The sequence below is a fragment of the Ochotona curzoniae genome, unplaced genomic scaffold, assembly GCF_017591425.1.
Source record: "Ochotona curzoniae isolate NIBS_2020 unplaced genomic scaffold, NIBS_Ocur_1.0 patch190, whole genome shotgun sequence".
Lineage (NCBI taxonomy): Eukaryota > Metazoa > Chordata > Mammalia > Lagomorpha > Ochotonidae > Ochotona > Ochotona curzoniae.
This window is the reverse complement of record NW_024466740.1, coordinates 356135-368891: the sequence shown is the minus strand read 5'-3', so window position 1 is coordinate 368891 and position 12757 is coordinate 356135. Positions and strand designations below refer to the sequence as shown.

General features: G+C 46.5%; 1 protein-coding gene across 1 annotated transcript in view; it reads right to left on the bottom strand.

Annotated features, from left to right (window-relative positions):
- The window catches only part of LOC121166652 (sodium/potassium/calcium exchanger 3-like), a gene marked incomplete at its 3' end in the record, with an annotated part of 282241 nt that overhangs the window by 214144 nt on the left and 55340 nt on the right, over window positions 1–12757 (bottom strand). The window lies entirely within an intron of this gene.

Genomic DNA, 12757 nt, shown 5'->3' with positions numbered 1-12757 from the left:
TAAAAGTAAAATAAATGGCTTTTCAAAAATAAAATAAAGTTGGGAAGAGACAGTTATTATCAATTTCATTTAGAATGAGCTCGCTCCGGCTCAGCAACATCTACTCAAACCAGTGTTTCCTTGAATTACCTCACAAAGAAACCACTTGCATTTGAACATTTTCTTGGGGATCTGTTTCTATGAGATCCTCCAATAAAAAGGCACTATTCCACCAGCCACAAAGCACAAAATAGAGAGGTCAACACAGTGTACTTAACATACAAGAGACAAGGGCATGATCTAGGAGAAAGCAGACCCCAGAATACACATTAGAAGATGAGCATTTACCAGTGCCCAGGTCTCTAGATGACTGTGGAAGTGCTAGGAGAAATAACAGAGGCTGAAGAACACTGTAGAGAGGGGAAGAAGATGCTGTCCATTCTGTACAGGATGTGTGGCATTTGAAGGCCTGCAGAGCATCCCAAGGGAGGCTTGGATGGAGGCAGAGTGTCAGGACAGGCACAAGAGAACAGGGAAGGGCATGTAACACATGTATGGGTGACCTTACAGAGGGTAGAAGGTGGAGACTAAAGAACCCAACCTCCCTCCACCCCAGAGAATAAGGAAAGTAAAGGAAGTCAGCAAAGGACTAAGACAGCCAGGGAAAGAAGGAGGAAGCCTGATGTGATAGGTTTCCAGCAGAGAATTCAAGAAAGGATAGTTCATAGTCTGACCTTGGTGAACAAATCCAGAACAAATCCAGCAAGACAAAAAGCAGAGGTATGGCAGGGCCTGAGGCCAGGGTCTGGTAGAGGAGGAGAACAATCAAAATGCCTCCATCTAAAGGCTGGGTACAACAGCAAGAAGAGGCAGCAAGCGATGGCTATCTCATGAGTCTCAGGGATGCTAGAGTAAGGTTATAGAGTTAAACATAAGACAAGGGTCCAACTCATGGACCCCATGGTTTTTCAGACATGTTGTTTTGAAGAGTCAAGGGTCATCCTATCCACTCTTCTGTTTCTATGGTGATTGATGGTTTCTCAAGTTATTTCTCCTTTATCACTGAATCATGACACTACATAACACCAAGCACCACTGCGTCAGAATGACTGCTGGATAAGCATTTTGAAAACATTACTCACATTCCACAACACAGAGTGAGTGAGACTCATGACAACATTCAGAAATCACAATGCTTCTGGGCATCTTTTCCAACCAACCAAGATATACCTAACACCTACAGATCACACATCAAGGTCTTCCTCAAATATATCCCCTGATACAACTGGTGGAATTATCAAGATACAAAATTACAACTTCTACGTATGGCCAGGAAAGCCCTACAAAACAAAAATGACGAATGTAGAATATGGAGCACAACTTGGATGAACAATAATTTCAGAGTCTGAAATACAGACACCTGTATGGTAGCCAGTGTCTTGGTATACCCAAAACTGTCAGAATTATCTAAGATACTTCAGGGCAAAAGCAACATTCTGGCTAACTTTGACAACTGGCTGGTTCTGTGGACTCCAGAAAGCAATCTAAAAAGTAAGTGTAACACTCTATTACCATAAACGGCTCCAAAGTATGCGGAAGGCATCATCTGTGCCTCCAGCCAACTTCCCCAGAAGCAGCCCCTGAGAGGAGGACTTAGGAAGCAGGGTTTCTGTGGAAGGAAATTCCAGGAAGAACCATTAGAGCCATGGTGCAATGAGACATGGAAGACGGGACAGCCCATAGAGCACGTGAATAGGATGAATCACCTGCAGCTTAAGCCCTCGGAAAGCTCAGGGACCAATGTGGGCATGCAGCAACCAGAGATGCAGCAACCAGAGATGAGAGTCAAGGGACCAATGTTGACACACATCTAAGACACTCAAAGGATGAGGGAGCACGGGTATTTATCCACCTGCTTTTGGTCTTCCACTGGCTGAAAGCTAACTATTCCCTGGAGTCTTCATTCCTTTACATCTTCAATCTGCCATCCAATAATGCATCCAATAATGAGACGCAGGTAATAGAAGCTGTATCATGCCAGTGTATACTGTTGTGGCTGGAACAATGTGATGTGGGCAGAGCATTGTAACATCTGTCAACCTGTATGGTAGCTAAAGATTCACACAAAGTTGGGCAAACTGGCTGCTCTATCCCTCTCATAATCTGGGTTAGAGAAAGGGACTTGTGGTAATAGGATACCAAGCTTCTCAGAGACCCTAAAGATCTGCAAAGAAGTAAAGAAATATCCCTTCCAGTGACTTCCAAGGTTGGTGCATACGCCAAGTTTCCATGGATCTGTAATTCTAAGAGAAAAGCTGATATCAGTTAAGAGATGTAAAAATAAAGCCAACTATTATAGCAGAAAATCAGGATTTGTTAAACATGATAATTCAATATCTTCAGAAATCAGAAGTTATTAAGACAACACCTCCAAATTCCAAAACCCACAAACTTACCTCAACAAAAATATATCTGACCACTGTCCTTTGCTAGAACAGCCCAAACACCAGATTCTGGGAAAGCAAGGCTTTGCAGTCATTTCTCTGCCACCAAAAATCAAGTTTGACAGCACTGTTCCGTTCATTCGTCCTCACAACACTCCTGGGGAGGCAGGGGAGCAGCTAAGTCTGGCTGGGGTCAGCTTTCCTTTGGGGTGAATAAGTGAGTGCAAGTGATTAGCTCAACCTAAGGCCGGAGCCAATCCACAACCAAGTCACTCACCCTTTAGCTGCCATGACTTCCATATACTATGACATATGAAGAATTTTCCAATCTTCACCATATGGAAATGTCAGTTCTCTCTCACAAATAAGGAAAGTGGAGCACAGACAGATTAAATCAATTGCCCAAGATCACATAACAAACAGATGGATGGAACGAAAGTTGACCCCGGATCTGGTGACCCCAAAGGGTCAAGTTATTTGTAGATACTTGCATACATAGAATGAGATCCATCCTGATGGTATGACACAGCTTGCTAAAGTAGATTGCAATATATCTTGCACTTTATAATACACTAGGCAGGAAGACTGCCTCAATTGGACCTGTTGCAAAGATGGCTGTTTTTGCCCAGAAATGGCCAGAAATCACAGTGAAGTGTGAGCACTCTACATGTGTGTCATGTACATTCCCTCTACTGTATGTTAATTCCCTAGAGACAAGGCTGGTCCCACTGGCCATGACATGGATGGCTGGTTATATCAGGGAATTTCCAAAAGTTCATGGAAAATAGAATTAAAAGGAAACTTCCTTCTGATACAAAAATGCTTGAAATCTATGCCTCTTTTATTCTTTTAGCAGCAGGCGCTATCTGTGAACTGTTTATAGATCTTCCTGTTGTCTTTAGGGAGAAGGGGAAGAAGCGGGTGGGCTGCAGGGAAGGCCCAGGTCTGGGGAGCGGGCGACGAAGAACACAGCACAGAGAAGTGCCCACAACCTCACTGTGGTCACTGCTATTTCCTCACACACATCCTCTGCTTCCTTGGGCTTCTCTGCTACTGCGAAGAAGCTGCTCTACAGAGTTACACTCGAGCAATGTCAACAAAAACACTTGGCCCTCATCCATGGCATTCTTGGCTCTTCATCTGCCAGGCCCTGGAAGTTGCATGTTGGCCTAATTACTCAGAAGAGGCAGTCAGAGTGGTGGGGAGGAGGAAGGCGATGGGCAAGGGGTGGGGGTGGCAGTCAAGAGAGGAAGGCAGCAGGCTCCCATGTCACATATCACCAGCAGAGGTGGTCCCCCTGGCTGCGAGGCTCTGAGATGGGGGAGAAGGGTGGGGTGGAGTGAAGGGGGCCAGGAGGGCACAGGGCAGATAGTGCAGGCAGCTGCTAAAAGGGGAGGAAGCCCAGTTTTCCAGCCAAGGTTCAGGCTGCCTGGACCAAGAAAGGGAAGTAAGCTGGGGCTGTACGCCAAGTTTCCATTACAGAGCCCTTCTCGGCCTCTGCTGCTCCACCAAGCTCTCACCCTCTCTTCCTCACCCCCATCCTGCTCATGCTCTCCCCTCACTTCCTCCTCCTCCCCCAGACTGGGGCTGGCAGAGCCCAAGGATTTCTGGCACCAAGAGTGGATATTCCTGGGTGCCCATGACACTCAGTCTCAGCTCAGAGCCTTCAGCCTGGGGCTAGCCCAGTCTCCCACAGACCTCCCAGCCTATCCCAAGTCCTGGTCCCAGACCCTGTGGGGAGGTGGGCCTGTCTACCCTCTGGCAGGGGCACTAAGTCATCCAGTTGGACAGCAGGAGGAGCAAGTCAGCTCCATTAGCAGCAGAAGTATTGTGGATGCCCTTCCCCTACCATGCCATACACCACTCCCTGGGCCATCTCACCCCACACTCTCCTGAAAGCTGCTGGCCATTTTCCTGCTGCTGATGGAATGAAGGATCTAATTTGCAGACTCTAAAGCCTATGGCTGTTGTGCCACCCCAGCCTCAAGTCCAGGGGCTCTGGGTAACAGCCCAATAGGCTCAACAAGCTCCTCTATGCCCTGCCCTCTCAAAGACAATTCTTTGTGGAAATCCTGGCTCACCTCTTGCCAAGTCTGGCATCAGTCTTGCTCCCCTTGAACAGATAAGCAAACTGAGTCTGCCTCAGGCAACACCAAACTGATGTCCAGAAAACTCAGTGAAGAGCATAAAAGATTTAGCGGATGGCACCAGCTGCTAACTCTGGCTCTCCCGGCTGGCTCAGGGCTCCCCATGGCTGCTATAAATCCCCTCACCCTGCAGTTTACACAGCTGGCTCCACTCTACAGTCCTCAGGGTCTCCCTCTGGGGCTGGAGGTTGGATCTGCATGATCAGCCAGCAGCAGCAGGCAGCACTCTCTACTACTGACCCCTTCCTGCCCTGCCCCCTAAAGTCTCAGGAAGGGTGCATGGGAGTGATTCCCATCCTCTGCAGATGGAGCAGGGGCAGGGACACCCTGGGCTCTGACACGCAACACGTGGGCCTTGCAGCTGCAAGCAGAGCTTCTGGTTGCATTGTCCAGGGTCCTTATAAAAGGGTACACACCAATGGGGCTGTCCTAGACACACAAACTGATCCCCCACCTCTCAATTAATACCCACTAAGGAAACAAAAGTCAAGTGAACTACCTATGGGTTCCCCTCAACTTCCTCAAAGCTTCCAGAAAGGCACAGTAGACAAGCGTCAGAGAAGCAGGCTGAGGCAGAACTTCATGTTGAAGAGAGGTTCAATTCCTTCTCCACTGGCTGTTTACATACCGTTCTCAGAGAACAAGGAGATGCTGGGAAAGTGACAGGCCAGGTCAGGTTTTCCCTCTGACATCTCCAACTCAGCCAAGGCCCTTGTAGGCAGTGGTTTTTCATTGCTCATGCCTCAAGTTGTTGTAAGTGCCTCCTGCTTTATTTCTCTCTCTGTGGTTCTTCAGGCCTGTCCACACACTTAGTTGATTTGAAATGGGAGAGATATGCAATATCCACAGTATTTTAAGACATGGGGATGCCCAGGAGTAGGAAAAAGAGGAAGATGAAAGCTCTGAATAGATCAGGAAAAATCAGCCACACCCTACAACCTGGGAATTTCCTTGGCAAACCCAAGCCAACATCCAGGTTATCTAAATGTTCCTGCACAAAAGGGTTCACCCAACAGCCAAGCATGGATTCCTGGTCCAAGGGCTTCAGCATTACCTGAGAGTGAGTAAAGAGTGAGAAATGCAGGTGCCAGAATCAGAGAGCACTGTCAGGTTGGGGGGACTCTGTGACACCACGATCCGCTGCTGACTGTTGCTGGGGGCCTGCAGACTTTCCTGGACAGGGAAGTCCAAGTCCAACATCAGGGTCACTCCACGAGGCTCCCAAGGTCCCCTGAACCCCAGGAGGAGACACGGGTTTAGCATACACACAGGGTCTGGCAAGCAGAGAGTTTCTTCCCAGACTGGTTTCCATAGCTCCTTTAAGAAGTTGTTTTGAAAGCAGAAGGAAACCAAGTACCAGCCACCTGGATTCAGACCTCTGTCTATTCAAAGAACTATGCAACAGAGATGATGGGATTACTACAACCACCAATGGGGCTGAATCCTTAAGTACTACCTGTCACTTAAACCCCTCAAATCTATTCCCTTACAGTAGCCAAGTTAAATCATACCTCAGACACCAATTCACACACTTGCACATAACCTAAGGACCTTGTGAAAAAGCGATTCCAAGCCAGTCGATCTGAAGTGAGCCCTGAGCGTCTGTATTTTGAACAAATTCCCACTGGATACCAGAACTGCCACTCCAAGCCACACATGTAGTCATGAGGCTTTCCTGTATGTTGTAAGAGGTATGCATGCCAGAGTTGGAGGCACTGCATGCAGATGTGCCTACACGCAACTGGGCTTTCAGAAAGGATGGCAAGCTTCCAGGCAATGTGTTCTACAGTGGTTCCAAGCACACCCGCAGACCTCCAACTGGTGGGACTGAGCAGCCCAGGGGATCAGAACAGGTACCCTGGAAGGGATGAGTCAAGGGAGGGGAGGAAGAGGGAAGGGATGAAGAGCAAAGGGAGGAAGAGGGAGGAGAGGATGATGCCCTGAGTGGTCCTGTTCCTGTCTAGCAAGAGAGAGGATGAAAGTGTGAGGGGCTTACTGTTCTTCATGCAATAATGTTGCAGCCTACAATTAGCCCTCATTGAAAACAGGCACCTGCTGAGTCTCGGAGATTACTGGGAAGGACTCAAGAGCAAACACTAACCTATGTGTGCATTGCACCTAGTGAGGAGACATGAAATAAATCACACGGTACTTACATGGCAGTGGGGCACTGCTTCAGCCAATAACCTACCTGACCCACCCTATTCCAAATGCACATCCAAGGGCTAGAAAACCATTAACTTCATCTCTGCTGAGACTAACACCTTGAGCCTCATGATGAAGACAGCCTTTAAGTGGTAATGGGGCTAGAAAGAAAGAGGAGATTAGGAGAAGAGACGGGAGAGATGGTCAAAAATGCACCTGTGACTCAATGGTGTCTTGTGGATCCATGACTGTGAAACAGGAATCACTTTTTAGGTAGATGTTGCCAGTTTAAATGCTCTCTGTCATCCACCCTGGGTTGGGCTTTGACCATCTGTCCCCAACACCTAACCTGCCAAAGAAGTGTCGGAAATTAAATGGAGACACATCTGGCAGGTGGGCGGACAGCTGCCCCATTCTGAGATGTTAAACTACTCCCTAGGATATTTTCTCACATTGTAGCAAGCAGAAAACCCCCAGTGTAACTGCGATCAGTCTAGCCCTGTGCTGCCCAAAAGACCTCTGCGGGCAGTGATGGATGGTTTCTACACCTGCCCTGTCCAATATGGTAGCCATCAGCCACAGGTGGTTATGACTCACTTTCAGTGTGGCTATAAAGCTGGGGACTTAATTTCCAATTTTGCTTCATCCTAATTAACGCAAGTTTCAACAGCCACATGTGGCCCCTGTCTAGACAAAGGCTGGCACACTTCAGGGGCAATGAGAGGCAATGGAAAATGCAGAGGCCCATGGGCAGAGATGAGCAAACATTCTCACAGTGAAGAAAAGGCAGGATTTGCCTGACTCATTTTCTTTTGTTCTCTTTCCTGGGAAGAAGTAAGACAGCCACACCTGCTGGTAGAGAATCACTGGAAAGTGTCCACGCACATTAAAAGCTAGCCTTGCAGTGATCTGAACTTGAACTGATGCCTAAGTCATGCAGGATTCGAAATGCAAGTCACAGCTTATGATCTTTGACACAACTGCAATGTTTAGGATGGAGGACCTAATGAGAGGTCCTCACTGTGGCCAGACTCTCTGAAGAGAGTTCTCACGAGAAGGTTGTTATAAAAATCAAAAGTGTGGGTCCAACCACCTAGTCCCCTTTCTCTCTGGCTTGAGATAGTCAACCTTTGCACCAATGCCTTGTGCAGTTCTCACCAGAGGACAAATCAATGGGGTCACCTAGTCTTAAACTTGAACCTTCGCAACTATGAATTTTAGAAAATTTCACTGCCTCGGGGACCTCACTGTACCAACAACTGCCTAGCAGAAGTCCCAAGCCCCCTCAGAACTACAGAGATCCTGCTCTGTGATATAGTAATGTTGCCAAACCAGGATTTAAAGCAAAAACAATACAGGTTGACCAGGGAATTGTATGAGGGTTGCGTGGAAAGGCAGCTTATGGTAACAAAAAAATTGCCATTTAGAGCATCTGGTAACCTGGGATTCTGGTCCCAGATCTATCACTGACTAGACTGTGCAAGACACTGGATTCTTTTCTCAGAGGCTGCAACTGAAGGTTGAAAGGCATGGACAGGCTAGCCTCTAAAACAGCGTAGGTTTGTAGTCTTTTTTTCAAGCTAGCATCCTATCATCTGATCACAGACTAACAGGGTTTCCAGCCTTTAGAAGCGTGGACTCCAGAGGGACAGGCTACCTGAATTACTGGACAGTGAAAACAGCAGAACATCCACGTCTGTGTCACATGCCATAATTCTAATAGCACTTCTTAAAAACTTGCGTAAAATATGTGACATATAGGTTGACCATAGTCCTGGCAAAGAGTCCACCTATCAGCACATCCTGCTGTTAATGCAATGGAAGGGCAGCTGTTACCCACAACAGGTGAGGGGCTGAGGAGATCATGTTCTCGTGTTTTTTCAGGACTGCAACACGCAGCACCTTGTACAGGCTCAGGGGAGCAAAGTACCTAGCTACTTGGGGTAGGGTCAGGAACTCTTCACACATGTCCACTATCTCTTAGCATTTTTTAAGCTACTGCTCTTATGATGAGGTATGCATTTCTCTTATTAAACAACAACAACAACCAATTACTATAAACAGGCTAAACTTCTCTGGGAAGGCATCTGCCTATCAGCTTGGTATGCACCTAACAGATATTTCAGAATATGAAACATTTATCTCCCCCAAGACACACATACACACACAATCAGGAGTGTGCATACATGCACCCTTCCAGGTGACATTTTACCAATCTGTGAAAAAGTAACTACTTTTCCAAAGAATTTATTCTGCAGAGAAATCTGTTTTATTCAATAAAAAAAATTTCAGGAAATTGTGCTGCCCTCAAAAAGGACAAAACTTCAATAGACTCGAAAAACTTTTATATGTTTCATCTTTAACTGGGAAGCAGAATTATGTAATCTGACTTAAAATATCTAAAACAGGGCCTGGCGGCATGGCCTAGCGGCTAAAGTCCTCGCCTTGCATGCACCAGGATCCCATATGGGCACCGGTTCTAATCCCAGCAGCTCCACTTCCCATCCAACTCCCTATTTGTGGCCTGGGAAAGTAGTCGAGGATGGCCCAAAGCCTTGGGACCCTGCACCCACGTGGACTTCGGATCGGCGCAGTACCGGCCGTTGCGCTCACTTGGGGAGTGAATCATTGGATGGAAGATCTTCCTCTCTGTCTCTCCTCTCTGTATATCTGACTTTGTAATAAAAATAAATAAATCTTTTAAAAAAAACTAAAACAAAGATTTTCAATCTCTTTTGAACCCATTTATTGAAGAATATACAAATGTAACAAATTCTGAAAAGTTATACGATGAATCAGCTGAAGCCAGAAAAGATGGGGAGATTTTAATAGAAGCCTCCAAATGACTGGTGGATGAAATGAAACCTATTCTCTTGACTCAGTCGGTATAGCTCATAGTACTTTTCCTCCACTTGGATCCAGGCATCTTGGCCAATGGTCTACTTTAGGTAGGAAGGCCATTAACCTTCAATAAAAATAAGCTAAACCTCAAGTTGAAACAATCAGACCTATTATAAACAGCTGTGACTCAAAGCACAGAACTACTATACTCAGAAATGATCAAATATACTCCATCAATACTCATAAATGGAAATATCAGTACTATAACACTTCAGTAGAAGCAAAACGCTTTGTTCTATTAAAATAGACATTATTTTTAGATAGCTCATTTCACCTTTATTTTTGTCTAATATGCTTCCATACATAAAAATCTTGGGTGATTCCAGTTTATTTTCAAATATTTATGTATAAGAGGAATTTCATACGGAAGGCAGAGTAACAGAGAAAAGGGGGAGACAAGAAAGACAGAGGGAGGGAGAAATCTTCCATCTGTGTTTGCTTCTCAAATGCTAAAAACAGTTGGGGCCAGGCCAGCCTGAAGCCAGGAGCTAGGAACTGCAATGGTGGAAGGGGCCTAAAGACATGTGTTATCCTCTGTTATTTCAGCAGGGTCATCAGCAGGGAGCTGGATCAGAAGTGGAGCAACTGGGACTCAAGCCAGCTGGTATACAATATGGGATGAAGGTTTCCTAAATGGTGGTTTATCCTGCTGCACTACCCACCCCTGATCATGGATTCATTGGGGAGCCTGAAGCTTGCATAATATTGGGGTCTTTTACGTGTAAAAGTCACACACACACAAAATAAATCACTGCAGCACATGTGTTGAATAATGTACAGTACAGTGTTAATGATGCTTCATTGTTAAAAAGATATGCATTCTTCCGAATAGTTTGGAGATACAAGCTTCTTAGGACACTGGATATTTCAGCTACACAGCACGTCACACTCCAGGCTCTGCTGGCCCATTTCCCCATGGCTCAATTTCCCACCCATCAAATGCACTTGACCCCAGTGGACCTGCCAAGTTTGTTCTTTCCATTGTGTTAAAAATTTCCTTTCTCCCTTTCAACTGAGTAGAATTTGACCAGAATTTGACCACGTTTCCTCAACATCACTGCCATCACTTATGCTCAGATAAATAGTCCGATTTATTCCTACATGTGTGTATGCAACTGTTCAATCCACTGTGCCCAGGCTACTGCGTCTCTATCTTCACAGAACAGGGCAAGCATCATCCCTCACTGTGGGCTCTTCTTGATTCATGCCTGCGGTAAAAACAACCCCAGAAGTGGAGCAGAAGGAAGAGGGGAAATGCTGAGCGGTTTCTGCTCTGCAGCCCAGCTGGGCCCCTCTCTGCAAAGGTGCCAGTTCCGGGAGACTCCAGGAGGGAAACAGGGACAGCAGAAGAAAAGACAAGGTGACTTGTCTTCCAACACAAAGCAGATCTCCAGGGTCCTGGCTTACTTTCTGCACTGGACTGGGAACTTCCCGATGATATCATTTCTTTTATTATTGCACACTGGCACTTGCAGAGAAGAGTTCAAAAAGCCTCCATGGGGAAATCAGAAATGCTAACTATATTCAACTCTTCTTCCATCATTTGAACCAACTTTCAGAAGTGCCACCCACTCGCTCCCAGGATACAGCCTATCCTAAAGGCCTGGTCGATGTCCTTCCAGGCCATGACGATTGGTTCTGACATGTGTCCATTGCCGAGGTAGGCCAATCAAAGCAAAGTTCCTAGGGGGAGGACTAACCACTTGTGCCTGGAGGCTTAAGAGTCCAAGAACACAGCCAGCACAGAAAGGTGAAAAGAGCTATACTGGGAGACAGAAGAGTGTCTGATCCTGATGATGGCACAATTCTGAATACCAGAAGCCAAACTGCTCCTGGGCCCATCACTCACACCTTGCAGCTTCTCCTTTCCAGCTCCAGCCAGCCTGGGTTGGCTTTCCCTAAATGGGGAATTGAGACCCTCATACCTGACCCTTCTTACTTCTTTCCCCTACTTCATGTAAAGTGTAGGGACATCCAAAGCACAAATCCAACAGAGTTCTTCCCCAAAGCTCACTACCTTCACCTCAAGTTAATCGCAGCACACCCTATTCCCTCATCCTACCATGAGCCAAAAGTCTTCCCACTGGCTGCTATGAGTTCAGTCATCTATCTGGAGCCCTTGGGAAACAGCCTTCAAGGAGTGAGGACTGGTCCCTGATACTGCAGAGAGATAGTCTACACACAGATCCATAAAACACTCAGCCAGCTGGGCCAGAAGAAACTGACCCTGTCAATCAAAGAGCCTCAAGTGCCAAGTAATATTGCTGATACTATCTTGGATCACAATGCAAGGTTCAAAAGTTTCCTGGGTTGAACTCCATGAATCCCCAAAATGTGTGTGCAACTGGAATATCCTGAGAGCGGTGCAGAAAGAAGAAAGAGGGCAAATGTTCAAGACAGCAAAAGGAACAATGTATTTATGACCCATTATAGAATTGGCACCGCTGGAAGCTCAGAGATCCATCCAGAATGTCTCCCCACATTGCCCATCTGAAGGACCAGAGCTATGGCCCTCATCCTTCACCCTGTTGGTTGCCTCCAAAATCATTAATGTCCCATAAATTTCAGGCTGCAATTTGATTGGGTCAAGTTGGCTCCCACCAAAGGCAGAAGATCCTGGGCTAGGAAGTAGAAAGACACACAACCAAAGCTTGAGCTGGCACCCTCAATGCAAGCAGAATCTGAACTCATATAATACTGCCCACATGCTGTGGCAGGCTGGAAGCCAAAGAGACCTGAGAGTGTCTGCAGAGACATCTGAGCATGTCCATCACCAAAGGTAACCACGGCCTTGCCTTGAACATGTCTGCTGAAGCAAGTGATGCCAGGTCATGGACATGCAGATGTTTTTTTCTACTAACACTTTAACTGCTTCTCCCATTCACCCTGAGACCCAACGCCAGGACTAAAACTTTCCTCCTGACACTTCACAATGAAGTTCATCTCCCAGAGTGACCAGCATGCCAACACAAAGCTACAGCATCCTGCTGGCTTTGTCCTATCTGAAGTTCATTGCTTGGAGCTTTCCAAGCTGGCATGGAAATCATCAACATGAAGACCCACTGGCTCTTCATTTCAGCCTCAAGTCTGAGGTTGAGGAAAGGTGAGAGGGCAGGGAAGACTCGACAGAGCAGAAGAAGG